The sequence below is a fragment of the Lolium rigidum genome, chromosome 3 (assembly GCF_022539505.1).
Source record: "Lolium rigidum isolate FL_2022 chromosome 3, APGP_CSIRO_Lrig_0.1, whole genome shotgun sequence".
Classification (NCBI taxonomy): domain Eukaryota; kingdom Viridiplantae; phylum Streptophyta; class Magnoliopsida; order Poales; family Poaceae; genus Lolium; species Lolium rigidum.
In genome coordinates, this window is record NC_061510.1 from 10,582,633 (window position 1) to 10,610,599 (window position 27,967).

A 27,967-nucleotide genomic window follows, 5' to 3' on the forward strand; every position below is an offset into this window, starting at 1 on the left:
ATCGCTACCGTCTTGCGTGCGCCACCGGTCCAGCCTAGTAGGTGCGCCATCGCTGCGTGAGTACGTGCGCCATCGCCCTCTCCGTGACGTGCGCCACCGCTACTTATCCTTGTGCGCCACTCGCTAGTCTCGGAGAGGATCACAGGGCAGTGCGCCATCGGATCGGTAGCAGTGCGCCACTCGCTACTTAGTGGTAGTGCGCCACGGATGGTCCACTAGTGCGCCACTCGCTAAGATTTCGAATTTTTTTTTTGTATCTTGGCAGGTATTTATACAGAGTTGTATATGACAAGTACAATAGCACAATACAGGATATATAACAAGCATATAAACAATGACAGACAGCTTATCCATACATAGTTCTTCACATTAGCCCCACATGATTCACAAGCATTCACATTAGAGGTTACAATGCAAGTTACGGTGTTACAAGTCACAAATGAGCTAGTAGTGGCACAAGGTCGATCATCTAAACTAGCATCACATAGAAGAGAGCTAGAGTCACTACTAGCACCGTCCCGATGAAAGTGGTCTTCATCCGGTTCCTCCTCCGCTCCGTCCTCTCTCCCGCCGGATAGCGTGCGTATCCGTCTTCGGCCTCCGCTCTAGTGGTGTACCCTTTGTAGTCATGTACCGCTAAAACGGTGAACCTGTCTCCGACACTCCTCCCGCCGTTGTAGACTCCGGGAACCTTGCCCTTGTACACGACATACCACGTCATATCTGCGTACATATGCACAACCCAAAGAAACATTAGTGCACGCTCATAGATGTTTGCAACGAATAAGAGCAAACTCAAAAACGATCCAAGTAGTATGAACTAAAAGGCATGCCTCATACATTGTTGGTCGGAACAAATATTAACATTTAGGGACGGAGTAAGTGAAACCAAGTAGGATGCACAAGAGATTGATACTTGTGTCATCGCACCAGGTTCACTTACCCCTCCCCCAAGTGTATAGGTGACCAACATTCTAATCATCGGCATTTTGAGATACCAAAGCAAATGGAAGAATGACAAGGGCCTCATACTTTGTCAGTCCAAACAAATATTAACATTTAGAGAAGGCGTCGATGAAACCAAGTAGGATGCACAAGAGATTGATACTTGTGTCATCGCACCAGGTTCACTGACCCCTCCCCCAAGTGTATAGGTGACCAACATTCTAATCATCGGCATTTTGAGATACCAAAGCAAATGGAAGAATGACAAGGGTCTCATACTTTGTCGGTCAAAACAAATATTAACATTCCGTGATGGCGTAAGCGAGGCCGAGTAGGATGCACAAGACATGGATATTTGTGCCATCACACCAGAGCTCACTTACGTCACCACGGAGTGTACAAGTGACCAACCATTCTAATCATCGGCCAATGCAATTAAGAAGTGCCAACTCAAATAAGAAACAAGTAGCTAGTATGAACTAAATGGAATGCCTCATACATTGTTGGTCGAAACAAATATTAACATTCCGGGACGGAGTTAGCGAGCCGGGTAGGATGCACAAGAGATTGATATTTGTGCAATCACACGAGGCTCACTAACACCGCCCCGAGTGTACGGTGACCAAGCATTTTAATCATCGGCATTTTGAAAATCTCAAAGCAAATGGAATGACAAAATGGAATAAGTGCCTCATACATTGTTGGTCGAAACAAATATGAACATCCCGGGATGGCGTTAGTGAGGCCAGGTAGGATGCACAAGAGATTGATATTTGTGCCATCACACCAGGCTCACTAGCGACACCCCGGAGTGTACGGTTGACCGAACATTCTAATCATCGGCATTTTGAGATACCAAAGCAAATGGAATGACAAGGGCCTCATACATTGTTGGTCCAAACAAATATGAACATCCCGGGATGGTGTCAGCGAGGCAAGGTAGGATGCACAAGAGATTGATATTTGGACATAACATCATCATACCTAACATCGTAGCTTCATACAATTTAATATAGAATTCAAACAACACGAAGCAACGAAGATAGAGTTGACAACACTCTAAGTTCTAACTATCGGTGTCCGAGCCGGATTCGCCGGTGTGGGGGTAGTGCACACGGCAGGCGGTGTCGTCGAACACCTTGACGATCATCTCGCCGTCCCCCTCGTACAGGAAGGTGAGCTGGCAGCCGGGCTCGAGGTGGAGGTCACGGGCGAACTTGTCCCACCCCGTGTGCGGGTACATCTTGCCCCGCCCGTCGAACAGGACCTCCACGGACCAGCGGCAGAAGTTGCAGCCTAGCCTCCCGTAGGCCGCAAGTGCGCCGGCTCGACGCCGTCGACGAACTCGGCGAACTTGTCCGGTAGCCTCTTGATGCCGAGTGGGTCGTCGTCGATGCGGAGGAGGAACTCGAAGCAGCCGTTCCTCATGCGAAGATGAGGAGGATGCGGTGACGGTGACCGTGGGGCCCTTGCTGCTCCACCGCGGCGGCCCCTTCCCCGGCCGCGGGGGCGCCCAGGACCGCGGCCTCGACCGCCTCGCCGGCCACCGGGACCGGCCATCCTACATGTTTACATTTTTGAACCATATTACGATCCATTCCACTAACAAAATTGGGCATGACCTATGCTAATCTATGGACATATGAGTGCCCCATTTTCGCCGAAACGGAAATGAATCAACATTTCGGCGATAATGGGCATCTCTCGTCGATCCCCGCACAAGAATATGTCACCATATACACATGCAAAACAATCCACCAGCCGAGCACCATGGCACATACACAATTGTTCCTCATATACACCATATGCATCAGCTAACCATGGGCAGATACAGCAAGCAACAAGCAGCAAGCATCATCAAGCGTAAAAGCAGCAAGCAAGCAAGCAGCTAGCAGCTAGCAGCCAAGAAGCAGTAGCAAGCGAGCAGCAAGCGAGCAACAAGCACCATCAGCACCAACAAGCAAGCACCATCAGCACTAGTAGCACCAGCAAGCAAGCACTAGTAGCACCAGCAGCAAGCACCAGGAGCACCAACATCAAGCACCATCAGCACCGGTAGCAAGCACTAGTAGCAAGCAAGCACTAGGAGCACCAGCAGCAAGCACCATCAGCACCATCAGGACCAGGAGAGGTGAGGTGTTGCTCACCGTGAGTCGCGTGGAGTCTCCGAGAGGTGAGTTGTTGCTCCGGGTCGAGGAAGATGCGGCAGCGACGGTCAGGTGCTCTTGTTCAAGGGCTGTGAAAGATGATGTAAACTATTAAATGAATAGAAAAATCGGTAACAAATCGATAACTTTAAGAACCTAGCAGCGAGCAACAATCAACCTAGCAACTAAAATGGTGGTTATTCATATTTGAGTGTACATGTACAGTACACAATGGTGGTTATTCATTTCAGTGAAAACAATTGTGGTGTTACTTGTACGGAGGCTGGAATCAAAACACACATCATGAGCAAAAATACTCCAAATGTCAAGAACACAAACAATTTTTTCAGCCTTCTAGTTTTGAAAGCCTACGTACACTTGTATGCTTTCGACTGAGTAAGGTACCCAGGTTTAAAAATCTCAAATTGTTTTTAACTTGGTGTTCTCTCTATTAATTCCTTATTTCTTTCTCGTTATTAAGCCTAAAACTTCACAAGTACAATAGGGCAATATCAATTATAAGAGATCTTACTCTCCCGGTGCTTTCGGATGTAAAGAACCAGCTTGGATGAAGCTATAACGATTTCATACACTAATTTAGAGGAGACTTCAAGCAATCCCTCAACCAAAAGAAAATAATGTAGCATATTTACCAGTAGATCTTTAGGGTTACAACATGTAAGAACATTTTGAACACTTATAAGCTAAACCAACATGAAATGCATGGTTGCTACCAATAAAAACTTGGAAAATCTGTAGAAGTGACAGATTGTGATTAGAGAGTTTTGCTACTCGATTACAGTAGCTTACAACAGTCCGAAGTGATTTCATTTTACTACTAATAATGTCAACAAACTGAATTACAAAAAATGTGAACATCCGGACACAGGTTCGATTTATAAACAATAGGCTATGGGAAGATTGTGAGTTTTGATTTATAAACAAGTGTACTTTACATGTAACAATGCTCTTAATAGCATGCAATTGTGAGTTACTAAGCAGACAGGCTTGCAGCTCAAGGTGTTCAAATTTCACTTGTGAGTTACTAAATCAATTTTAAGCAACAACACTATCTGCTCCTAAGCAGAGCAAGCAATTGTGAACCTAACAAAGAAGCAGCAAGCACCTAAGCAACATCTAACAGCCAGCAAGCACCTAAGCAACAACCTAACAGCAGCAAGCAGCTTTTCCATGATATTTTCCATGATTTTCCCCCTTCCTTTCTTGCTACACTACCAAGAGTCCAAGATCAATGGAAATGCTGCTACCTTTATGATATGCATATAACCGGAGACATAGCATAGACATATTCAACACTACGTAGAGCATTCCTATGAACTCCAATGAACTACAAAGAACTACATTTGCTCTCAGCGAGAAGGAGAACCACCTTTTGTGAAATCAAAATTCCTCATTTGGTTTGCATAAGGTGCATAGACTAGCACATAGTGAAGCATACAAAGTTACAACAAGTAGAGTTTGTGTTCTTTTTTCCCCTTAAATTGAACAAAAAAGGAACAATGTATGTGCACCAGTTAGGTTAGAGAGGGAGGGAGGGGAGAGGGGCCTCACCTGCGGCGACGGTGATGGTGGCTGGAGGCGGTCAGAGGTCGAGGGCGTGCGGCTCCTCGGCGGCGAGGTCGAGGATGAGGTCGCCCTCCACCTGGTGGTGCTCCTCCTCCCGGTCCCGGACGTGGGCGGCGAGGCGAGGCGAGAGGCAGCTGTCGAGGGCGTGGCGGAGTGCTCCTCGTGATCCTCGCTCCGCGGCGTGGCGTCGAGGGCGTGGCGGCGTGCTCGGGGGCGCCGGTGGGAGGTGGATCGAGGGACGGGGCGGCGTCGCGAGGCGGATCGAGGGAAGGGGCGGCGTCGCGAGGCGTAAGGGAAGGTTGCAGTGGTGGGGAATGGGCGCAGTGGGCGAGCAGGTGGCTTCGGAGATCCAGGAGCAAGTGGTGAATGGGCGTCGCCGGCGGAGAGGAGGGCGCAGTGGTGAATGGGCGTCGCCGGCGGAGAGGAGGGCGCAGGGGTGGTCAGGTGGGATCTGGGTCGGGACGGGGGAAGAAGGGGAAATTTCTAAGTCCCCTGACGCCTTAGCAATAGCGCACCTCTCGGGGTGCGCCACTATGAGGCTTAGCAATGGCGCACCTCTAGGGGTGTGATGGCGTGTATTTCACACGTTCGTTGGGCAACCCCAAGAGGAAGGTATGATGAGCACAGCAGCAAGTTTTCCCTCAGAAAGAAACCAAGGTTTATCGAACCAGGAGGAGCCAAGAAGCACGTTGAAGGTTGATGGCGGCGAGATGTAGTGCGGCGCAACACCGGAGATTCCGGCGCCAACGTGGAACCCGCACAACACAACCAAGCTACTTTGCCCCAACGAAACAGTGGAGGTTGTCAATCTCACCGGCTTGCCGTAACAAAGGATTAACCGTATTGTGTGGAATATGATTGTTTGCAGAGAAAACAAGTAGAACAAGTATTGCAATGAGATTGTATTTCGAGAAAGAGAATTGGACCGGGGTCCACAGCTCACTAGAGGTGTCTCTCCCATAAGACGAACAGCATGTTGGGTGAACAAATTACAGTTGGGCAATTGACAAATAAAGAGAGCATGACAATGCACATACATATCATGATGAGTATAGTGAGATTTAATTGGGCATTACGACAAAGTACATAGACCGCCATCCAACCGCATCTATGCCTAAAAAGTCCACCTTCAAGGTTATCATCCGAACCCCTCCAGCATTAAGTTGCAAAGCAACAGACAATTGCATTAAGTATGGTGCGTAATGTAATCAACAACTACATCCTTAGACATAGCATCAATGTTTTATCCCTAGTGGCAACAGGACAACACAACCTTAGAACTTTCTGTCACCGTCCCAGGTGTCAATGCAGGCATGAACCCACTATCGAGCATAAGTACTCCCTCTTGGAGTTAAAAGCATCTACTTGGCCAGAGCATCTACTAATAACGGAGAGCATGCAAGATCATAAACAACACATAAGCATAACTTTGATAATCAACATAACAAGTATTCTCTATTCATCGGATCCCAACAAACGCAACATATAGAATTACATATAGATGATCTTGATCATGATAGGCAGCTCACAAGATCCGACAATGATAGCACAATGGGGAGAAGACAACCATCTAGCTACCGCTATGGACCCATAGTCCAGGGGTAGACTACTCACTCATCACTCCGGAGGCGACCATGGCGGTGTAGAGTCCTCCGGGAGATGATTCCCCTCTCCGGCAGGGTGCCGGAGGCGATCTCCGGGATCCCCCGAGATGGGATCGGCGGCGACGGCGTCTCGGCAATGTTTTCCGTATCGTGGCTCTCGCATCGGGGGTTTCGTCACGGAGGCTATTTGTAGGCGGAAGGGCAGGTCAAGAGGCGGCACAGGGGCCCACACCACAGGCCGGCGCGGCCAAGGGGGGGCCGCGCCGCCCTAGGGTTTGGCGCCCCGTGGCCCCTCTTCGTCTCTCCTTCGGACTTCCGGAAGCTTCGTGAGAAAATAGGCCTCTCGGGCTTTTATTTCGTCCAATTCCGAGAATATTTCTTTACTAGGATTTCTGAAACCAAAAACAGCATAAAACGAGAACCGGCACTTCGGCATCTTGTTAATAGGTTAGTTCCGTAAAATGCACGAATATGACATAAAGTGTGCATAAAACATGTAGATAACATCAATAATGTGGCATGGAACACAAGAAATTATCGATACGTTGGAGACGTATCAGCATCCCCAAGCTTAGTTCTCGCTCGTCCCGAGCAGGTAAAACGATAACAAAGATAATTTCTGGAGTGACATGCCATCATAAACTTGATCATACTATTTGTAAAGCATATGTAGTGAATGCAGCGATCAAAACAATGTGTATGACATGAGTAAACAAGTGAATCATAAAGCAAAGACTTTTCATGAATAGCATTTCAAGACAAGCATCAATAAGTCTTGCATAAGAGTTAACTCATAAAGCAATAATTCAAAGTAAAGGTATTGAAGCAACACAAAAGAAGATCAAGTTTCAGCGGTTGCTTTCAACTTGTAACATGTATATCTCATGGATATTGTCAACATAGAGTAACATAATAAGTGCAATAAGCAAGTATGTAAGAATCAATGCACAGTTCACACAAGTGTTTGCTTCTTGAGGTGGAGAGAAATAGGTGAACTCGACTCAACATTGAAAGTAAAAGAATGGTCCTCATAGAGGAAAAGCATCGATTGCTACATTTGTGCTAGAGCTTTGATTTTGAAAACATGAAACAATTTTGTCAACGGTAGTAATAAAGCATATGCATCATGTAAATTATATCTTATAAGTTGCAAGCCTCATGCATAGTGTACTAATAGTGCTCGCACCTTGTCCTAATTAGCTTGGACTACCCGGATTATCACCGCAATACATATGCTTTAACCAAGTATCACAAAGGGGTACCTCTATGCCGCTCGTACAAAGGTCTAAGGAGAAAGCTCGCATTTGGATTTCTCGCTTTTGATTATTCTCAACTTAGACATCCATACCGGGACAACATAGACAACAGATAATGGACTCCTCTTTTAATGCTTTAAGCATTCAACAACAATTAATTCTTTTCTCATTAGAGATTTGAGGATGTTTGTCCAAAACTCGAAACTTCCACCATGGAACATGGCTTTAGTTAGCGGCCCAATGTTCTTCTCTCACAATATGCATGCTCAAACCATTCAACTCAGTGTAGATCGCCCTTACTTCGGACAAGACGAACATGCATAGCAACTCACATGAAATTCAACAACGAGTTGATGGCGTTCCCCGATAAACATGGTTATCGCACAACAAGCAACTTAATAAGAGATAAAGTGCATAATTACATATTCAATACCACAATAGTTTTTAAGCTATTTGTCCCATGAGCTATATATTGCAAAGGTGAATGATGGAATTTTAAAGGTAGCACTCAAGCAATTTACTTTGGAATGGCTGGAAAATACCATGTAGTAGGTAGGTATGGTGGACACAAATGGCATAGTGGTTGGCTCAAGTATTTTGGATGCATGAGAAGTATTCCCTCTCGATACAAGGTTTAGGCTAGCAAGGTTATTTGAGGCAAACACAAGGATGAACTAGTACAGCAAAACTCACATAAAAGACATATTGAAAGCATTATAATACTCTATACCGTCTTCCTTGTTGTTCAAACTCAAAACTAGAAATTATCTAGACCTTAGAGAAACCAAATATGCAAACCAAATTTTAGCATGCTCTATGTATTTCTTCATTAATGGGTGCAAAGCATATGATGCAAGAGCTTAAACATGAGCACAACAATTGCCAAGTATCACATTACCCAAAACATTTATAGCAATTACTACATGTATCATTTTCCAATTCCAACCATATAACAATTTAACGAAGGAGAAACTTCGCCATGAATACTATGAGTAGAAACCAAGGACATATTTGTCCATATGCTACAGCGGAGTGTGTATCTCTCCCATAAAGTGAATGCTAGGATCCATTTTATTCAAACAAAACAAAAACTAAAACAAAACGACGCTCCAAGAAAAAGCACATAAGATGTGGCCGAATAAAAATGTAGTTTCAGGGGAGGAACTCGATAATTTGTTGATGAAGAAGGGGATGCCTTGGGCATCCCCAAGCTTAGACGCTTGAGTCTTCTTGATATATGCAGGGGTGAACCACCGGGTGCATCCCCAAGCTTAGAGCTTTTCACTCTCCTTGATCATGTTGCATCATACTCCTCTCTTGATCCTTGAAAACTTCCTCCACACCAAACTCGAAACAACTCATTAGAGGGTTAGTGCACAATATAAATTGACATATTCAGAGGTGACACAATCATTCTTAACACTTCTGGACATTGCATAATGCTACTGGACATTAGTGGATCAAAGAAATTCATCCAACATAGCGAAAGAGGCAATGCGAAATAAAAGGCAGAATCTGTCAAAACAGAACAGTTCGTATTGACGAATTTTAAAATGGCACCAGACTTGCTCAAATGAAAATGCTCAAATTGAATGAAAGTTGCGTACATATCTGAGGATCATGCACGTAAATTGGCATAATTTTCTGAGCTTCCTGCAGGGCAGTGGGCTCAGATTCGTGACAGCAAAGAAATCTGGAACTGCGCAGTAATCCAAATCTAGTACTTACTTTTATATCAACGGCTTAACTTGGCACAACAAAACTCAAAACTAAGATAAGGAGAGGTTGCTACAGTAGTAAACAACTTCCAAGACACAAATATAAAACAAAGTACTGTAGCAAAATAACACATGGGTTATCTCCCAAGAAGTTCTTTCTTTTTAGCCATTAAGATGGGCTCAGCAGTTTTAATGATGCACTCGCAAGAAATAGTATTTGAAGCAAAAGAGAGCATCAAGAGGCAAATTCAAAACACATTTAAGTCTAACATGCTTCCTATGCATAGGAATCTTGTAAATAAACAAGTTCATGAAGAGCAAAGTAACAAGCATAGGAAGATAAAACAAGTATAGCTTCAAAAATTTCAGCACATAGAGAGGCATTTTAGTAACATGAAAATTTCTACAACCATATTTTCCTCTCTCATAATAACTTTCAGTAGCATCATGAGCAAACTCAACAATATAACTATCAAATGAAACATTCTTATCATGAGTCTCATGCATAAAATTATTACTACTCCCAACATAAGCATAATCAATTTTATTAGTTGTAGTGGGAGCAAATTCGACAAAGTAGCTATCATTATTATTCTCATCAAGTGTAGGAGGCATATTGTAATCATAATCAAATTCACTCTCCATAGTAGGTGGCACCAAAAGACCACTATCATTATAATCATCATAAATAGGAGGCAAAGTATCATCAAAGAAAATTTTCTCCTCGATGCTTGGGGGACTAAAAATATCATGAAAACCAGCTTCCCCAAGCTTAGAACTTTCTATATCATTGTCAACAATGGTGTTCAAAGCGTTCATACTAATATTACTACCAGCATGCAAAGAAGATTTCATAGGTTTTTTAATTTTCGCATCAAACAATCCATGTTTTAAATCAGGAAATAGAATAAGAAGCTCACTCTTGTACATTATGCCAAACTAGTGAAATAAAAACATGCATGATATTAAGTAAAGTAAAACAAGTAACTAATTTTTTTTGTGTTTTCGATATAGCAAACAAGATAGCAAATAAAGTAAAACTAGCAACTAATTTTTTTGTATTTTGATATAGTGCAGCAAACAAAGTAGTAAATAAAATAAAGCAAGACAAAAACAAAGTAAAGAGATTGAGAAGTGGAGACTCCCCTTGCAGGCGTGTCTTGATCTCCCCGGCAACGGCGCCGGAAAATATGCTTGATGGCGTGTATTTCACACGTTCGTTGGGCAACCCCAAGAGGAAGGTATGATGAGCACAGCAGCAAGTTTTCCCTCGGAAAGAAACCAAGGTTTATCGAACCAGGAGGAGCCAAGAAGCACGTTGAAGGTTGATGGCGGCGAGATGTAGTGCGGCGCAACACCGGAGATTCCGGCGCCAACGTGGAACCCGCACAACACAACCAAGCTACTTTGCCCCAACGAAACAGATGAGGTTGTCAATCTCACCGGCTTGCTGTAACAAAGGATTAACCGTATTGTGTGGAATATGATTGTTTGCAGAGAAAACGAGTAGAACAAGTATTGCAGTAGATTGTATTTCGAGAAAGAGAATTGGACCGGGGTCCACAGTTCACTAGAGGTGTCTCTCCCATAAGACGAACAGCATGTTGGGTGAACAAATTACGGTTGGGCAATTGACAAATAAAGAGAGCATGACAATGCACATACATATCATGATGAGTATAGTGAGATTTAATTGGGCATTACGACAAAGTACATAGACCGCCATCCAACCGCATCTATGCCTAAAAAGTCCACCTTCAGGTTATCATCCGAACCCCCTCCAAGTATTAAGTTGCAAAGCAACGGACAATTGCATTAAGTATGGTGCGTAATGTAATCAACAACTACATCCTTAGACATAGCATCAATGTTTTATCCCTAGTGGCAACAAGCACAACACAACCTTAGAACTTTCTCATCATCGTCCCGTGTGTCAATGCGGCATGAACCCACTATCGAGCATAAGTACTCCCTCTTGGAGTTAAAAGCATCTACTTGGCCGGAGCATCTACTAATAACGGAGAGCATGCAAGATCATAAACAACACATAAGCATAACTTTGATAATCAACATAACAAGTATTCTCTATTCATCGGATCCCAACAAACGCAACATATAGAATTACATATAGATGATCTTGATCATGATAGGCAGCTCACAAGATCCGACAATGATAGCACAATGGGGAGAAGACAACCATCTAGCTACCGCTATGGACCCATAGTCCAGGGGTAGACTACTCACTCATCACTCCGGAGGCGACCATGGCGGTGTAGAGTCCTCCCGGGAGATGATTCCCCTCTCCGGCAGGGTGCCGGAGGCGATCTCCGGGATCCCCCGAGATGGGATCGGCGGCGACGGCGTCTCGGCAATGTTTTCCGTATCGTGGCTCTCGGTACCGGGGGTTTCGTCACGGAGGCTATTTGTAGGCGGAAGGGCAGGTCAAGAGGCGGCACAGGGGGCCCACACCACAGGCCGGCGCGGCCAAGGGGGCCGCGCCGCCCTAGGGTTTGGCGCCCTCGTGGCCCCTCTTCGTCTCTCCTTCGGACTTCGGAAGCTTCGTGAGAAAATAGGCCTCCGGGCTTTTATTTCGTCCAATTCCGAGAATATTTCTTTACTAGGATTTCTGAAACCAAAAACAGCGAGAAAACGAGAACCGGCACTTCGGCATCTTGTTAATAGGTTAGTTCCAGAAAATGCACGAATATGACATAAAGTGTGCATAAAACATGTAGATAACATCAATAATGTGGCATGGAACACAAGAAATTATCGATACGTTGGAGACGTATCAGGGTGCGCCACTGCCTCTTTATGTCTGGGTCAAAACAATAACGCGGGGGGGATTGACATATCCCGCTTAGTACCGCACTGGCTCTGTCCCTGGTTGGTTTGTGCCAAACCCCTGCCGGCCAGGTTCGAACCCTGGCGGCCCCAATTTTTTTCACTTTTTTATTAAATTTATTTAACACTATAATAAATATCCAAAATAGCATAATACACCAAAATAAAAGGCATAAATAATTATAATTATGTAGAATATTTAAAATACTATAGAATCTAGAAAATATCCAAAAATATAAATTATATGTCTATTTTGATCGGTACAATGTGTAGATTAACAATATGACATCCATTATTCATACAATAAAATGATACATAATTATCTTTTCACAATCTTCTTGCCCTTCTTTCTCGCGGTTGAATAATTTAGCCCCGGAACTCCTAGACTTCTTCTCTTGAATGGACGGCCTTTAGGTAGGGTGGTCCTGCTTCCTCTTGTTGTGTATGGTTCTTCATCATCGTCGTCGTCATCTTCCATCTTCGGATCGCCGTACTCGGTCAAAGTCTAGCTCGTTGGCGGCTCCATCCATTCCGATGATGCTCCTTTTGCCTCTCCTCACGACAACACGGCTGGGCTTTTGCGGGTCGGTAATGAAGAAGCATTGGTCCACTTGGGAAGCTAGTACCCATGGCTCATATTTCGCGGTGACCTTTGCGCCCGCTGTCTTGGATTTGGCTTCGGGTATAACCATGGTGGTGAAATGCCGGTCTTCTTTTATGACGTTCTTGGCCCACCTGACACGGAACATCGACACATTCTCTCCGGCGTAGCTCAGCTCCCGGATCTCCTCGATCTTTCCGTAGTATCTCCGCTTGACGTCACCGGTGTAGGACTCCATCGTTACCCCGGAGTTCGATAATCGCTCTTCATGTCCTTTTCCTCGGTGTAGAATGTGTAGCCGTTGATATCGTACGCCCGAAATGTCATCGAGGTTGTGTTCGGCGCCCTGTGACAAGGCGAATATGAGTTTTTCTTCCGCGGAAGAATCCTCGTCTATAGGGTACGTCGAGCATCTTGTCCTTGAACCACCGCGTGAAGGTTGAGTTGTGCTCTTTGATTATATCTCCGTCCGTCCTCTCGTTGGCCCCGATCACTCGTACGTCTTTGCGATGAAGGTTTTGTGCTCTACCACCCAAGGATCGACCACGTCTATGTGTTGTAGCGCGACTAGGTTTGCTCTTTCAAAGTCGGCGATTCGACCCTTGAAGTCGACATGCATTTCGCGGCTACCGTCGCGGTGACCCCATCCCGCGAGCTTCCCGAGATGCCTGTTTACGGGCAGGCCAACGGGGTTCTCGATTTCTAGATAACTCGTGCAGAAGGAGATGCACTCTTCGGTCGAAAAGCCCTTGGCTATGCTTCCGTCCGGACGTGCCCTGTTGCGAACGTACCCTTTGATGACACCATTCATCCTTTCGAACGGCATCATGCTGTGCGGGAACGTCGGCCCCGGTTGGATGATATCCTCCACGATATGTACCAGCGGATGCACCATAACGTCGAAGAAAGCGGGCGGGAAGTACATCTCAAGCTCGCACAGTATCACCACGATCTCTTCCTCGTAGCCTTCTAAGTTGCCTCACGCCAACGGACTTCCGAGAGATGACGTCGAAAAAGTTGCATAGGCCAAAAGCGTTTCACGGACGTGCGCGTCCATGATCCCACGGATTGCAACCGGAAGTATCTCGCGTCATCGGCACGTGACGGTCGTGAGACTTCATCCCGGCTGAACCTCCGCTTCGCTTTGTCTAGGTCCTGCTTATCTTCCCCGCGTAACCGTAGGGAAGTTTTACTCCTAGGAGACAGTCGAAAAACTGCTCGATCTCCTTCTGACTTAGAGTGAAGCACGCGGGGGGGGCAGTAATATTCAATCTTTTTGGCATTTTTTCCCTTGCGACGACTTTGCGTGTCCTCCGCCTCATCATCGTCATCGTCATCATCATCATTAGGGCGTCCCGCGTGAAGCTCCTCCCTGATCCCAATTGATTGCAAGTCGTACCTTGCTTTCGGCCCATCTTTGGTCTTCTCCGGCATGTTCGGGAGGGTACCAAGCAGACTCTCGCACACGTTCTTCGTGATGTGCATGACATCAAGGCTTTGAGGCACACGGAGGATCTTCCAAGTACGGCAAGTCCCGGAAAACGGACCTCGTCTTCCATACCTTAAGCAGCGGCTCCGGCGCCTTTCGCTTCTTTCCCGGCGGTGGGCACTCTTTCCAATTTTTCAATAGCTCGTCTATTTGCTCGCCGCTTCTCGTACGTGGCCGTCTTCGGGGTTCGTCTTCACCATCGAACGGATCCTTGCGTTTCCTCCATGGGTCGTCCTCGCGAAGCCACCTTCGATGTCCCATGAACACCGTTTTCGAGGACCCGGGATCTCTATCTAGCTGGCGGTACGTTGTGTCGTCCATGCACCTTACGCATGCATTGAATCCGTGGACCACCTGCCCCGCGACATATCCGTAACCGAGAAAGTCGTGCACCGTCGTGAGCATTGCGGCTCTCATAGGGAAATATTCTTCCGCGGCGGCGTCCCACGTATTGGCAGGGCGTGTCCCATAGCGTGGCTAGCTCCTCTTTCGAAGCCCCATATACGGATTGATGTCGTTCCCTCGGTTGTTTCGGCCCTTCAATTAGCATACTCATTTGAATGTACTTCCTCTTCATGCACAACCAGGGGGGAGGTTGTACATCCACACAAACACGGGCCAGGTGCTATGCGTGCCGCTTCGGCTGCCAAACGGATTGACTCCATCGGTGCTCGCGCCCAGCCTTATGTTCCTAGGATCGTCCCCAAATTCTGGGTACTCGAGGTCCAACGCATTCCACCGGCTAGCATCCGAAGGGTGTCTCAACATCCTGTCCTTTTTCTTTTTCTTCGGATCATCTGCGTCATCTTCTCCCCTCCTCATCTCCGCGTGCCGCCGCATTAGCTCTGCTTGCTTAGGATCCGCGAAATACCGCCGCGGACGAGGAGTGATTGGAAAGTACCACACCACCTTCCGAGGAGCTTTCTTCCCCTTCTTGTACCGATCGACGCTGCACTCCGGACATATGGTACACTCTGCGTGCTCGTTCCGATAAATGATGCAATCGTTCAAGCACACATGGTATTTCACATGCGGTAAATCCGGAGGACACACGATTTTCTTGGCCTCCTCGATACTAGCTCGGACACGTGTTACCTTTGGGAAGACGTTCCTGCCGTAATGACATGTTGTCGTTGAAGGATGTGTCGGTCATTTTGTGCTTTACCTTCATCTCCAGAGCCATGAGCGTTACTTTCGTGCGGGTATCCTCCGGCCCGCATCCTTCATACAATGGAGTAACAGCGTCTACCTCCGGCTTGATCCATCTTGGCTTTCTCTCGGGCGGCAGCTCTTGCGTTACTCGTCCGCTGAGAAGCAGCCTCTTGAAGATAAGGGTCCTGCACTCAGTCCATCGACGATGGTTCATCGTCTTCATCTTCATGATCGTCATGATGACCTCCATCTTGATCTTCCTCATCATCAGGTCCAGGATCTCCTACATTGTGGTCATCATCATCTCCGGGATCTTCTACATCCCGATCATGCCCGAGATCTTCTACATCCCGATCACCTCGGCCTTCCTTACTTCTTGTTGAATTCCCATGGACAAATTCATAATCATCTTCGTCGCCTTCCCACCGATAGCCATCCATGAAACCATGCATGAGAAGGTGGTCCCGCACCATATCGGCTTTAGGGTCCATAAGGCTCGTTAGCTTGCATCTTCGACACGGACATCTTATCTCCTTTTGGTTATTTCTAATCATCTCGTCTGTCGCGGCTTTCAAAAACCTAGCCACAACGCCTTCGCTCATCATGCGGACCATGGTCGCCTGCGGATATAGAGAAAATGGATATCTTAGCATACCAAAAGAAAATTTTGGCATGACCTTCCCTAAAAATAGGACATGTATATGCGTAGTATGCCCAACATTCGCCGAAACGGAAATGAATCAACGTTTCGGCAAAATATTGGCAACTCCATCGCATTTCAAATCCCTGCAAACAAAAACACATGCAACACATGTGTGGAGGCTTCGCATATACAACACACATGTGGATCCGGAGGCTTCGCATACAACACACATGCACGTGACGCTTTTCGCGCATGCGCACGTACACATGATATCATCGAGCTTCGCACATAACATATGTGCATGACGTGTGTGCAAGACGATCGGAACCGTTCACACACAAAGCATAAAACCAACAAAGTTACCGATACGGTGAGACCTAGAGTGTTGGATGAGGTAAAAAGTTGAGATTGAGTAGGATATTGAGCTAAGAAAGCTTCACCATTAGTTACCTATGAAGAAAATTAAGTTTACCAACTTAATTTTGGTGAATGAAGAGGTGAAAATGAGGTGGGAAGGAGGGGCAACACGACCAGATCCAGATTTGGTGGGAGGTGGTGGTGGAAGAGTGTTTGGGGAAAGTGGGTGGCACGTGTGAGTGGAGGGTGAAAAGCGAGAAATGGTCCCGAGTTAGCGATGGCGCACCACCTAGCCGTGCGCCACTCGCTAGGGTGACATAGCAATGGCGCATCGCTAAGTGGTGCGCCACCGCTCACCTGTTACCCGTAAACCCACGCCCCTGCCCAACTTAGCAAGTGGCGCACCATGTCGGCGGTGCGCCATAGCTAGTAGTGGCGCACCAAGCGGTGCGCCATTGCTAAAGCCCTCATCTCTAAAGGGCCCCGGCCACCTCCTAGCAAGTGGCGCACCACAAAGACATGCGCTATAAGTAAGCCATGTAGCAGTGGCGCACCACCGGAGACGTGCGCCACTATTAGTTTTGGGTGGGAGCTGGCCTCCTGCCGGGAATTAGTAATGGCGCACCACAAACAAGGTGCGCCACTACTACATTTGTAACAGTGGCCCACCATTTTGTGGTGCGCCACTGCTAAGTAGTAGTGGCGCACGGCCATCATGGTGCACCACTGAAGTCAACCTTACGGCTAGGCCTTTTCCTAGTAGTGGAGTATGCATACTGTTAGAGAAGAACATTGGGCCGCTAACTAAAGCCATGATTCATGGTGGAAGTTTCAGTGTGGACAGCTAATCCTCAATCTCTTATGAAAATATTAACTGTAGTTGAAATGCTTATGCATTAAAGAGGAGTCCATTATCTGTTGTCTATGTTGTCCCGGTATGGATGTCTAAGTTGAGAATAATCAAAAGCGAGAAATCCAATGCGAGATTTCTCCTTAGACCTTTGTACAGGCGGCATAGAGGTACCCCTTTGTGACACTTGGTTGAAACATATGCTATGCAATGATAATCCGTGTTAATCCAAGCTAATTAGGATAAGGTGCGAGCACTATTAGTATACTATGCATGAGGCTTGTAACTTATAAGATGTCTTATACATAACTCATATGCTTTATTACTACCGTTGACAAAATTGTTACTTGTTTTCAAAATGAAAAGCTCTAGCACAAATATAGTAATCAATGCTTCCCTCTGCGAAGGGCCTATCTTCTACTTTATTGTTGAGTCAGTTTGCCTATTCTTTCTATCTTAGAAGCAAACACTTGTATCAACTGTGTGCATTGATTCTTACATGTTTACTTATTGCACTTGTTATATTGCTTTGTGTTGACAATTATCCATGAGATATATATGTTGAAATTGAAAGCAAATGCTGAAACTTATATCTTCCTTTGTGTTGCTTCAATACCTTTACTTTGAATTTATTGCTTTATGAGTAACTCTTATGCAAGTCTTATTGATGCTTGTCTTGAAAGTATTATTCATGAAAAGTCTTTGCTATATGATTCATTTGTTTACTCATTATCTTCATCATTTCTTCGAATCGCCGCATTCATCTCATATGCTTTACAATAGTATGATCAAGATTATGATAGCATGTCACTTCAGAAATTATCTTTGTTATCGTTTACCTACTCGAGGGCGAGTAGGAACTAAGCTTGGGGATGCTTGATACGTCCCAAACGTATCTATAATTTCTTATGTTCCATGCTACTTTTATGATGATACTCACATGTTTTATACACATTATATGTCATATTTATGCATTTTCCGGCACTAACCTATTGACGAGATGCCGAAGAGCTAGTTGTTGTTTTCTGCTGTTTTTGGTTTCAGAAATCCTAGTAAGGAAATATTCTCGGAATTGGACGAAATCAACGCCCAGGGTCCTATTTTTGCACGAAGCTTCCAGAAGACCGGAGGACTTAAGAAGTGGGGCCATGAGGTGGCCAGACACCAGGGCGGCGCGGCTAGCAAGGGGCCCGCGCGGCCCTATTGTGTGGGGCCCCCGTGGCGCCTCTTGACCTGCCCTTCCGCCTACTTAAAGCCTCCGTCGCGAAACCCCCAGTACCGAGAGCCACGATACGGAAAACCTTCCCGGAGACGCCGCCGCCGCCAATCCCATCTCGGGGGATTCGGGAGATCGCCTCCGGCACCTCGCCGGAGAGGGGAATCATCTCCCGGAGGTCTCTTCATCGCCATGATCGCCTCCGGATCGATGTGTGAGTAGTTCACCCCTGGACTATGGGTCCATAGCAGTAACTAGATGGTCGTCTTCTCCCCATTGTGCTATCATGTTAGATCTTCTGAGCTGCCTATCATGATCAAGATCATCTATTTGTAATCCTACATGTTGTGTTTGTTGGGATCCGATGAATATTGAATACTATGTCAAGTTGATTATCAATCTATCATATATGTTATTTATGTTCTTGCATGCTCTCCGTTGCTAGTAGAGGCTCCGGCCAAGTTGATACTTGTGACTCCAAGAGGGAGTATTTATGCTCGATAGTGGGTTCATGCCTCCATTAAATCTGGGACGATGACGGAAAGTTCTAAGGTTGTGGATGTGATGTTGCCACTAGGGATAAAACATCGATGCTTTGTCTAAGGATATTTGTGTTGATTACATTACGCACCATACTTAATGCAATTGTCCGTTGTTTACAACTTAATACTTGGAGGGGGTTCGGATGATAACCTCGAAGGTGGACTTTTTAGGCATAGATGCATGCTTCGGATAGCGGTCTATGTACTTTGTCGTAATGCCCTGATTAAATCTCATAGTACTCATCATGATATATGTATGTGCATTGTTATGCCTTCTTTATTTGTCAATTTCCCAACTGTAATTTGTGCACCCAACATCTGCTATCTTATGGGAGAGACACCGCTAGTGAACTGTGGACCCCGGTCCTATTCTTTACATCTGAAATACAAACTGCTGCAATTGTTCTTTACTGTTCTTCGCAAACAACCATCATCATCCACACTATACATCTAATCCTTTGTTTACAGCAAGCCGATGAGATTGACAACCTCGCTGTTACGTTGGGGCAAAGTTCTGTGATTGTGTTGTGCAAGTTCCACGTTGGCGCCGTAATCCCTGGTGTTGCGCCGCACTACACTCTTCCGCCATCAACCTTCAACGTGCTTCTTGGCTCCTCCTGGTTCGATAAACCTTGGTTTCTTTCTGAGGGAAAACTTGCTACTGTGCGCATCACACCTTCCTCTTGGGGTTCCCAACGGACGTGTCAACTACACGCATCATCAGGCGACGATGAGATTTTGCCGCCACGCTTCATCAACACTATGGCAAGCGAAAAGCTCGCCAAGATCTTCGGCAACATGTCCTTCGAGTCGTCTGCGGACTCCGATATAAGCAGCGACTCAGACAGTATCGACAGTTTCAGATTCATCGACAGATCCATTGCTGTTGGGGAGGTCTTCGCTGATATATGTGATGGCGTCACCAATCCCAACAAATTTCAAAGTTCAAAATACCATCAAATCTACGCAATTGGAGAGACAAGTCGAGCAGAGCCGGAGACGTCAGAGGCTTTCGACGATGTGGGAAACCCATATGTCGATCCCGCTGATCTCAGGCGAGGTTTGGGCACCAAATATGTCGGGCCAACACCGCGCCTAAGGGTTCAACTCCCACAAGAAGCATGGGACAGAGCCGCAAGAGCTATGGATGGTACAGAACCAATGACTACAACTGCTACGGTGGAAGAATTGCAAGCATACCAATACAGACTTGCCCGTGTTGGAAGAGAATTAGAAAAACAGACAGCTGCACTTAATAGGAGAAGGGAGGCAGCTTCCGCGTCAAGCAGGCGAAGGGCAGATCTAAGTCGACAATCAGGAACATCGGAAGATAGTCAAGAGAGAAGCTCGAAACAGAGCAAGATCTCGGCTACAAAACATACCTGAGGCTGTCAGAGAGAACTTAGTCCAAAACCTCGACATGTCTTTTATGTCGATCGACACGAGGGGGAATATTATTCCCAAAACACCAGAACCTGGATACATGGCGATGCAAGCTTTCATCCTCGCATCCAAGCCACCTCCTGGGGATCCAAGGGAAGCGCTTTATAACATGGCCATGGTAGAAGCTGGTGTCATGGGAACGGCATTCATAACTACACCTCCCGAAGGACCTGCAAGGCAAAATAGTCCGCGGCCTACTGCAGCAGTTCAGGATCCACCGAGAGCAAGTGGGGCAAGAGACAGAGCGACTCAGGCAAGGGTGGACAGAGCGCGACAGGACAAAAGGGAACATCGGCATTCACCAGAAATCGATGAAGAAGATATGTGCGGGCTCCCGTGCTTTACGAGACGAGTCCGAAAAACTCGGGTCCCGTTAGGATTTAAGTTACCCGACAATTTCAAAAAATTCGATGGTTTACAAGATCCCGAGGATTGGCTAGTTGATTATCTCGAGATAGTGAAGCTGATAGGTGGAACCAGAGCAACAGCCATGCAGAGCATCCTAGTGCACTTGAGTGGAGCCGCACGATCATGGATAAAGAAGCTACCTCCAGGATCCATCGACAGTTGGGATAGTTTCGAGGATATCTTTGTGAAGAATTTCCGATCCACATGTAAAAAACCTGCATCACTAGAAGAGCTAAGGGCGTGATAAGAAAATACATCCAACTATGATGAATCAATGAGAAAATACATCCAGAGGTGGAACATCATGAATGAGAAAATATGATGAATCAATGAGATCTACTTGCCCTCTACTTCCAACTAAATCCTAGTCTACAATGTAGGCATTGATAAGTTAATCCCTTGTCACTCGCCCCCGTCAAGCCGCGGGTAAAGTCCGACCCGCCACCGCCGGCACCGCACAGGCAAGGCCCGGTGGCGCACGCCGACGACGGCGGCAGGGGAGAGGAGGGGGAGCTAGGCGCTAGAGAGGAGGAGCGCGCCCGGCCGCCACAGGGGGGCGGCGCGGGTCGCGAGAGGGGAAAGGGCCGCGAGAGCCTATGCGCGGGTCGCGATAGCCTGCAGCTGGTTCCTACCATATGAACGACGACCATGGTGACACGTAGGCCACCTTACGATCTCATGCACTACAGGAATGGGGCGATATGCCGAGGGCCGGGAACCCTCGGCGTAGCCTGTTTTGGCCCTCGGCATAGGCTACGCCGAGGGCCGCCCTCGGCATATCTCCTCGGCGGCTACCTCCCTCGGCAGAGTCACCATTGCCGTCGGCGTAGCCCGGCCCTCGGCGTAGGACGCTACACCGACGGCAAAACCGTCGGCATACAAATTTTAAAAAATCAAATTTCTATTTTGAAAAAAAAATTCCAAAAAAAATCGAATTTTTTTTTATTTTTGGCTATGCCGACGGCAAAACCCTCGGCATATAGTTTTAAATTTTTTCAAATTTTAATTTATTTTACACCATTATTTTCTTTTTTTTTACTTGTTTATCTTTCACCCACGACTACTTTTAACTCTAAATATACTTAATCTTAAATAAAATTACAATCATGGTTAAACTTCTAGTCAGTCAACCATCCTCACACTATTTCAGGCTCAGCACGCTTAACTTCTTGGTTCCATTCGAATGAGTTTCCATTACATAATTGACACCTTGCTAATAATAATAGCATATCAACCCTATTAACCCTTGGACCGTGATGTCACACCTCTTTATTTTTGAATTCCAAATAATTACTTAAGTAAACAACAATGAATATATAAGTAATAATAATATTGAATTCAAATAACAATAAAATGATTTTTTGGTCTTTTTTCTATTTAATATGGAATAATTAATATCTTTAAATCAAAAAATCGAAATTCTGCAAATAATATGTCTAAATCGATCAGAAAAATGAGAGGAATCTAAATATAACATCCATATCATCATTTCAACCTAAAAATTAGAGGAATCCAAATATGACGTCCAATTTGCCATCTGGCCAAAATAGCCCCCTCTAGAGATACGAAATGGCTGTACCGAGCGCGCTGGTGCACCGTTCGCCAACACACTAAACGGACAAAAATTAGCATATAAAGTGATGTGTTATAGACCTAAAAACATTTTTCGCGGAATTTATTGAGCGACGGAAAGTGTACCCCTAGTTCAAATCCGGTCAGTTTCCAGCGGATTCGGCGGGACACCGCAGAAAACCGCAGGGATTCCCAGATACCTAGAGCGCACATATGGAATGTGATATGTGGTCCGGAGGCGGTGTCCTACCACTACGCGGAGGTCTTGCGCAATACTAAAATGCGCCCCATGTAGCTGCTTCACAAAAAAACCCGTTTTGACACCCTGAAAATTAAAAAACCATCGCTCATGGGTCGGATTGGAAATCCGCTCCCGAGACCTTGCTTCTCATCCCAGGGACCACACATGTGCCAAATATGGCCTCGTTCTGACAAACTATGAGTTGTCACCGGCCGTTTCCTACTCAATTGCCCTAAAAGCCATACAACTCCGGACGTGATAACCCTATTTGTGAAGGGTTTTCCAAAATAATTTTCGTATCCTAATTCTGACTTTTGGAGTGGTTACTTCGACACATAAAATGATGTCATGCGGCTCCACGGGTTTTTTTTGACTTCGTTTAAATTGCCATCTAGCCAAAACAGCCCCCTCGGGAGATGCGAAATGGTCGTACCGGGCGCGCTGGTGCACCCGTTCACCATCGCGCTAAACAGAAAAAAATTAACACATAAAATGATGTGTCGTAGATCTAAAAAAAATCCCGGAATTTATTGAGCGACGGAAAGTGTACCCCTAGTTCAAATCCGGTCAGTTTCCAACGGATTCGGCGGGACACCGCAGAAAGCCGCAGGGATTCCCAGATACCTAGCGCGCACATATGGCATGTCATATGTGGTCCAGAGGCGGTGTCCTACCACTACGCAGAGGTCTTGCGCAATACTAAAATACGCCCCATGTAGCTGCTTCACAAAAAAAGTCCGTTTTGCCACCCCGAAAATGAAAAAACCATCGCCCGTGGGTCGGATTAGAAATCCGCTCCCGGGGCCTTGCTTCCCATCCCAGGGACCAAACATGTGCCAAATATGGCCTCGTTCCTACAAACTATGAGGTGTCACCGACCGTTTCCTACTCATTTGCCCTAAAAGCCATAGAACTCCGGACGTGATAGCCCTATTTGTGAAGGGTTTTCCAAAATAATTGTCGTATTATAATTCCGACTTTTGGAGTGGTTACTAGGACATATAAAATGATGCCATGTGGCTCTGCGGGATTATTTTGACTTCGTTTAAATTGCCATTTGCCAAAACGGGCCCCCACGGAGATGCGGTATGGCCGTACCGGGCGCGCTGGTGCACCCGTTCATCATCGCGCTAAACGGAAAAAAATTAGCAAATAAAGTGATGTGTCGTAGACCTAAAAACATTTTTTCCGGAATTTATTGAGCGATGGAAAGTGTACCCCTAGTTTAAATCTGGTCAGTTTCAAGCAGATTCGGCCGGACACCGCAGGAAGCCGCATGGATTTCTAGATAGCTAGCGTGCACATATGACATGTGATATGTGGTGCGAAGACGGTGTCCTACCACTACGCGGAGGTCTCGTGCAATACTAAAGTGCGGCCTATTTAGCTGCTTCACAAAAAAACCCGTTTTGTCACCCCGAAAACGAAAATGCCATCACCCATGGGTCGGATTGGAAATCCGCTCCCGGGATCTTGCTTCCCATCCTAGGGACCCCACACGTGCCAAATATGACCTCGTTCCGACAAACTATGCGGTGTCACGGGCCGTTTCCTACTCATTTCCCCTAAGAGTCATAGAACTCCGGACTTAATAGCCCTGTTTGTGAAGGGTTTTACAAAATAATTGCCATATCCTAATTCCGACTTTTGGAGTGGTTACTAGAACACATAAAATGACGTCATGCGGCTCCGCGGATTTTTCTGACTTCGTTTAAATTGCCATCTGGCCAAAACAGGAACCCGAGGATATATAAGAAAGTGTTTGAATTGTTAGTATGTTAACATGGTACCGTACATGATTCAAATATGCATGATTTTGATATAAACGAATAGAGGATGTTTTGTGAACATTTTGATACCTTATACGCATTTTCTAACATCATATGAATTAGTTATGATTTTTATAAGATTAGAAAAATTTGAAAAATAGCCTATACCGAGGGTGGCCGTCGGCGTAGCCCTGTCTACGCCTAGGGCCAAACATATGCCGAGGGCTGCCCTCAGCGTAGCCCTCGCTACGCCGACGGTAACTCTACGCCGAGGGTCGGACTGCAGGCTGGTCTGGCCGGACCATATGCCGACGGTCCCGACTTTTGGCCGTCGGCGTATAGCCTGGCCCTCGGCGTAGCCTCCTATTCCTGTAGCGATGCAACTATATATATTCATGTTTCTGTTGGTGCAGGCGAGAGACGGTAATCGTATCAAGGAGTCTCCTTCTTATCCATCTCACTTGATTAATTCCTAATTTCTCCTCTCATGAAAATGGTTTGGTCGATCATGCTCAGTGCACGAGCGAGCTAGCTACGTGTGTCCTTGTTGGTGGATTTTGGTAGGTTATATCAAAAGCCACTATTTTGTACTCCCTCCGTTTGGTAATATGAGGCGTTTAAGTAAGCTAAATTAGCTAGCTAAAACGTCTTACATTCATAAAGAGAGGGAGTACTTGTCATCTCGTCACAAATGGTCTTATGTATTGAAGCAAGCATAGAGTTTAGTTGCACTCCTACCTAGTCGTGCCTATGATATGAGGCCCTCAAATAGATCTTTTGACCCAATATTTTACAGTTTTGAAATTATGGAAATCGAAACACGCATAGTCTCAGCCATAATTTGAAGCACCGGCCGGCCACCAAACCGCCGCCAAGTCCGGCGACTCATATTACAATGCCATATGAATAGAATGAAAATCAAATGGATAATGGTTCCTCTGTCTTTGGGGCCAGCCAGCTCTTCCGTGTGATAGGGCTCTTTCCTCGACGATGGTTGGCGCCGCCGTTAGCATTGGTGCCCTCCTTTGTTGCATAATGGCTTTTACATGAAAGATTTGGGAGAAACAACTTATATTTGGGGCAGTTCCGTGGACATAGATATATAAGACATATATTGGTTTAAGTCAAGATACATTCCTCGACAGTGTGTTGCGGGTGTCGTAAATATGAAATTCAGGATCTTCTTCCAAAAAGAAATTGCACGTGGGCCGCGCCAAATTGCAATATTTGTGGCTAAAGTTGACTTGGACAGGATATTCCTACAGGGCACATGGTGATTATGGATAGGTTTGCTCCCTCTCGTGGAAAGATTGAGTGGCTGATCAGTTTCAGCTATTGCTTTATCCATCATCCATTTTCCACTGTACTACTGTCAAGAACATGTACAGACACCTAACTGGGCACACGTGAAGGCCATATGGCGATTGAGACGGGCATCAGTCAAGTTGTGTTGGATTTACTACAGGCAAAAGAGAGTGGACATGATCGAGCAAGTGACTAACAATTAGCTGGACCTCGCGGTCGATCGGTGTGAACATCGAACCAGGCGAACACTGGGATCCAGGGCATTTTCAGCGACCGTGATGGTTAAAAAATGGGTCTGCACACTATTTTAGTAGCTCGATCCATAGTGATTGAGCTGTTTATGGAGACGCAAACAAGTTTTAATATGCATCGCGAATGCCGTCTACGCAGACATGGTGCGGTCAACGCACGTGTCCGTGCCCTTCGTACTTGGGCCCGCCCGCCAGTAACTGCGACTGCTTCATCTTCTGCGCGCTAGTACTGGCGTGCGGTGCTCAGCAGCTTTATGCGTCTCGTCAATGGCGGTCTCGCCTTCCGCGTGCCTGCGCTGGTGGCGTCGATGCGGCTTCAGCGTCGGGGCATTGAAGGCAAGGCGACAACCTAGCCGTTTTAAGGGGCACTAGCAGCAGCCATTTCCTCGCCCACGCCATTGTCGTCGTCCTAGCTAGTTCTCGCCACCCGCCATCTGCTGACCTACGGCATGGGCAAAATCTGGCCGTTTCGAAAGACGAAACACGACGGCGAGGCCGGCTCCTCGCGTGGTGGCAAGAAACCTTGGCAGTGCTGCTACATCCCGGTGGAGTTTGCACGCTAGCTATGGGAGGAGGCTGGTACCTAAACTCCTACCGCGTGCCGGTCCCTCAAATATCTTGTGTGGGACGAGAGTGGCGCGACAAGGTCTGGCGCCGCTGGTTCATACTGTCACTGGATCCACTACACGGTGATCCAGTGTTCGACCTCAACTCGTACAATTGGATCATGTTCGGGGCATGTGAGTTTGACATGCCCGCCAAACGAGATACCTCGGCGATGTCAGGTTCTTCAAGCGGGAACTCTTGAGCGGCCTCACAAACGACGAAGACGAGGCCGAGGATAATGGCGATGAGGAGGAGGACGGCGATGCCAACGAGGGTGAAGCCGATGACTCCGATGGGGAGACAACGAACATAGAGACGAGCACTTCGACAACGGTGGTGTGGCGTGGGATCCGGAGCATGAGCAGCCGGATCTCAACGAGGTCGAGGCCATCCAGCTCGCCAATAACCAAAACGAGGTAGACTAGTTCACCCACTGGGATGGCCTCTCATTCCAGCTTCGTGAATCTGCGCTAGCGCAATGTCGCTGGTGGCATCTTCAGTGGCTCCGGATCATGGACCGTCTCATGTTCCTCCCGTGGCGTGGGTGACCGAAATGCGTCGGGACGCTGAAGATGCCCTGAGAGCAATAGGAGTATACGACGTGTGATGTGGCCGGCCGGAGCCTATTCGAACCTAAAGCGCGTAGGTAAAAGAATTTTTCCGGCAGGCCGACCATGTCGGCCCGCTACACAACTCAGCACACCCCGGCCAAGTTGGGTCATGGGCTTAGCACATTTTTGTTTCTTTTTCATTTTTTGTTTTATGCTTTCTTTTTTATTTTATTTTTATTTCAAGATTCAAAATATATTAAATATTTGAAAATGTTTAAATTATAAAATTTATTTAAATTAAAAATATTTAGATTTTTGAAAATTGTTCACATTAAAAAATTGTCCATATTTGAAAAATTATCAAACTAAAAAAATTTATATTCAAAAATGTATATATATACAAATAATATTTTTTATAAAATCTTCAAAGTTTTAAAAAAATGTTCATATTCGAAAGATGTTCATATTCAGAAATTTAAAAAATGAAATTTTGAAAAATAAATTTGGATTTTAAAAAAAATATGATTTATAAATAATCAAATTTAAGAAAAACGCAAAAGGAAATAAAAAAGAAGTAACATAAAAGAAAGAAAAAAATAAACAGAATGGACCGACCCAACACACCCTCCTGGGTGCGCGATGATTGGCCAGGTCAGCGCATATCACCCCCATGTAAGAAGTGCATGTGAATCATCATTGGCGTGTTTGATATCGTGCGGCCATTTTGGGCTCCTAGGATATGCCTTAGGCATAGCCCATCCAAAACAAGCTCTAAGCCAAGTTGTGGACTTCATATGCTAGCCTCGTTTGTTTGGTTGCATGTGTTGCAGCCATGGAAAAAAATAGCGCGCTATTCCAACGCTAATACCA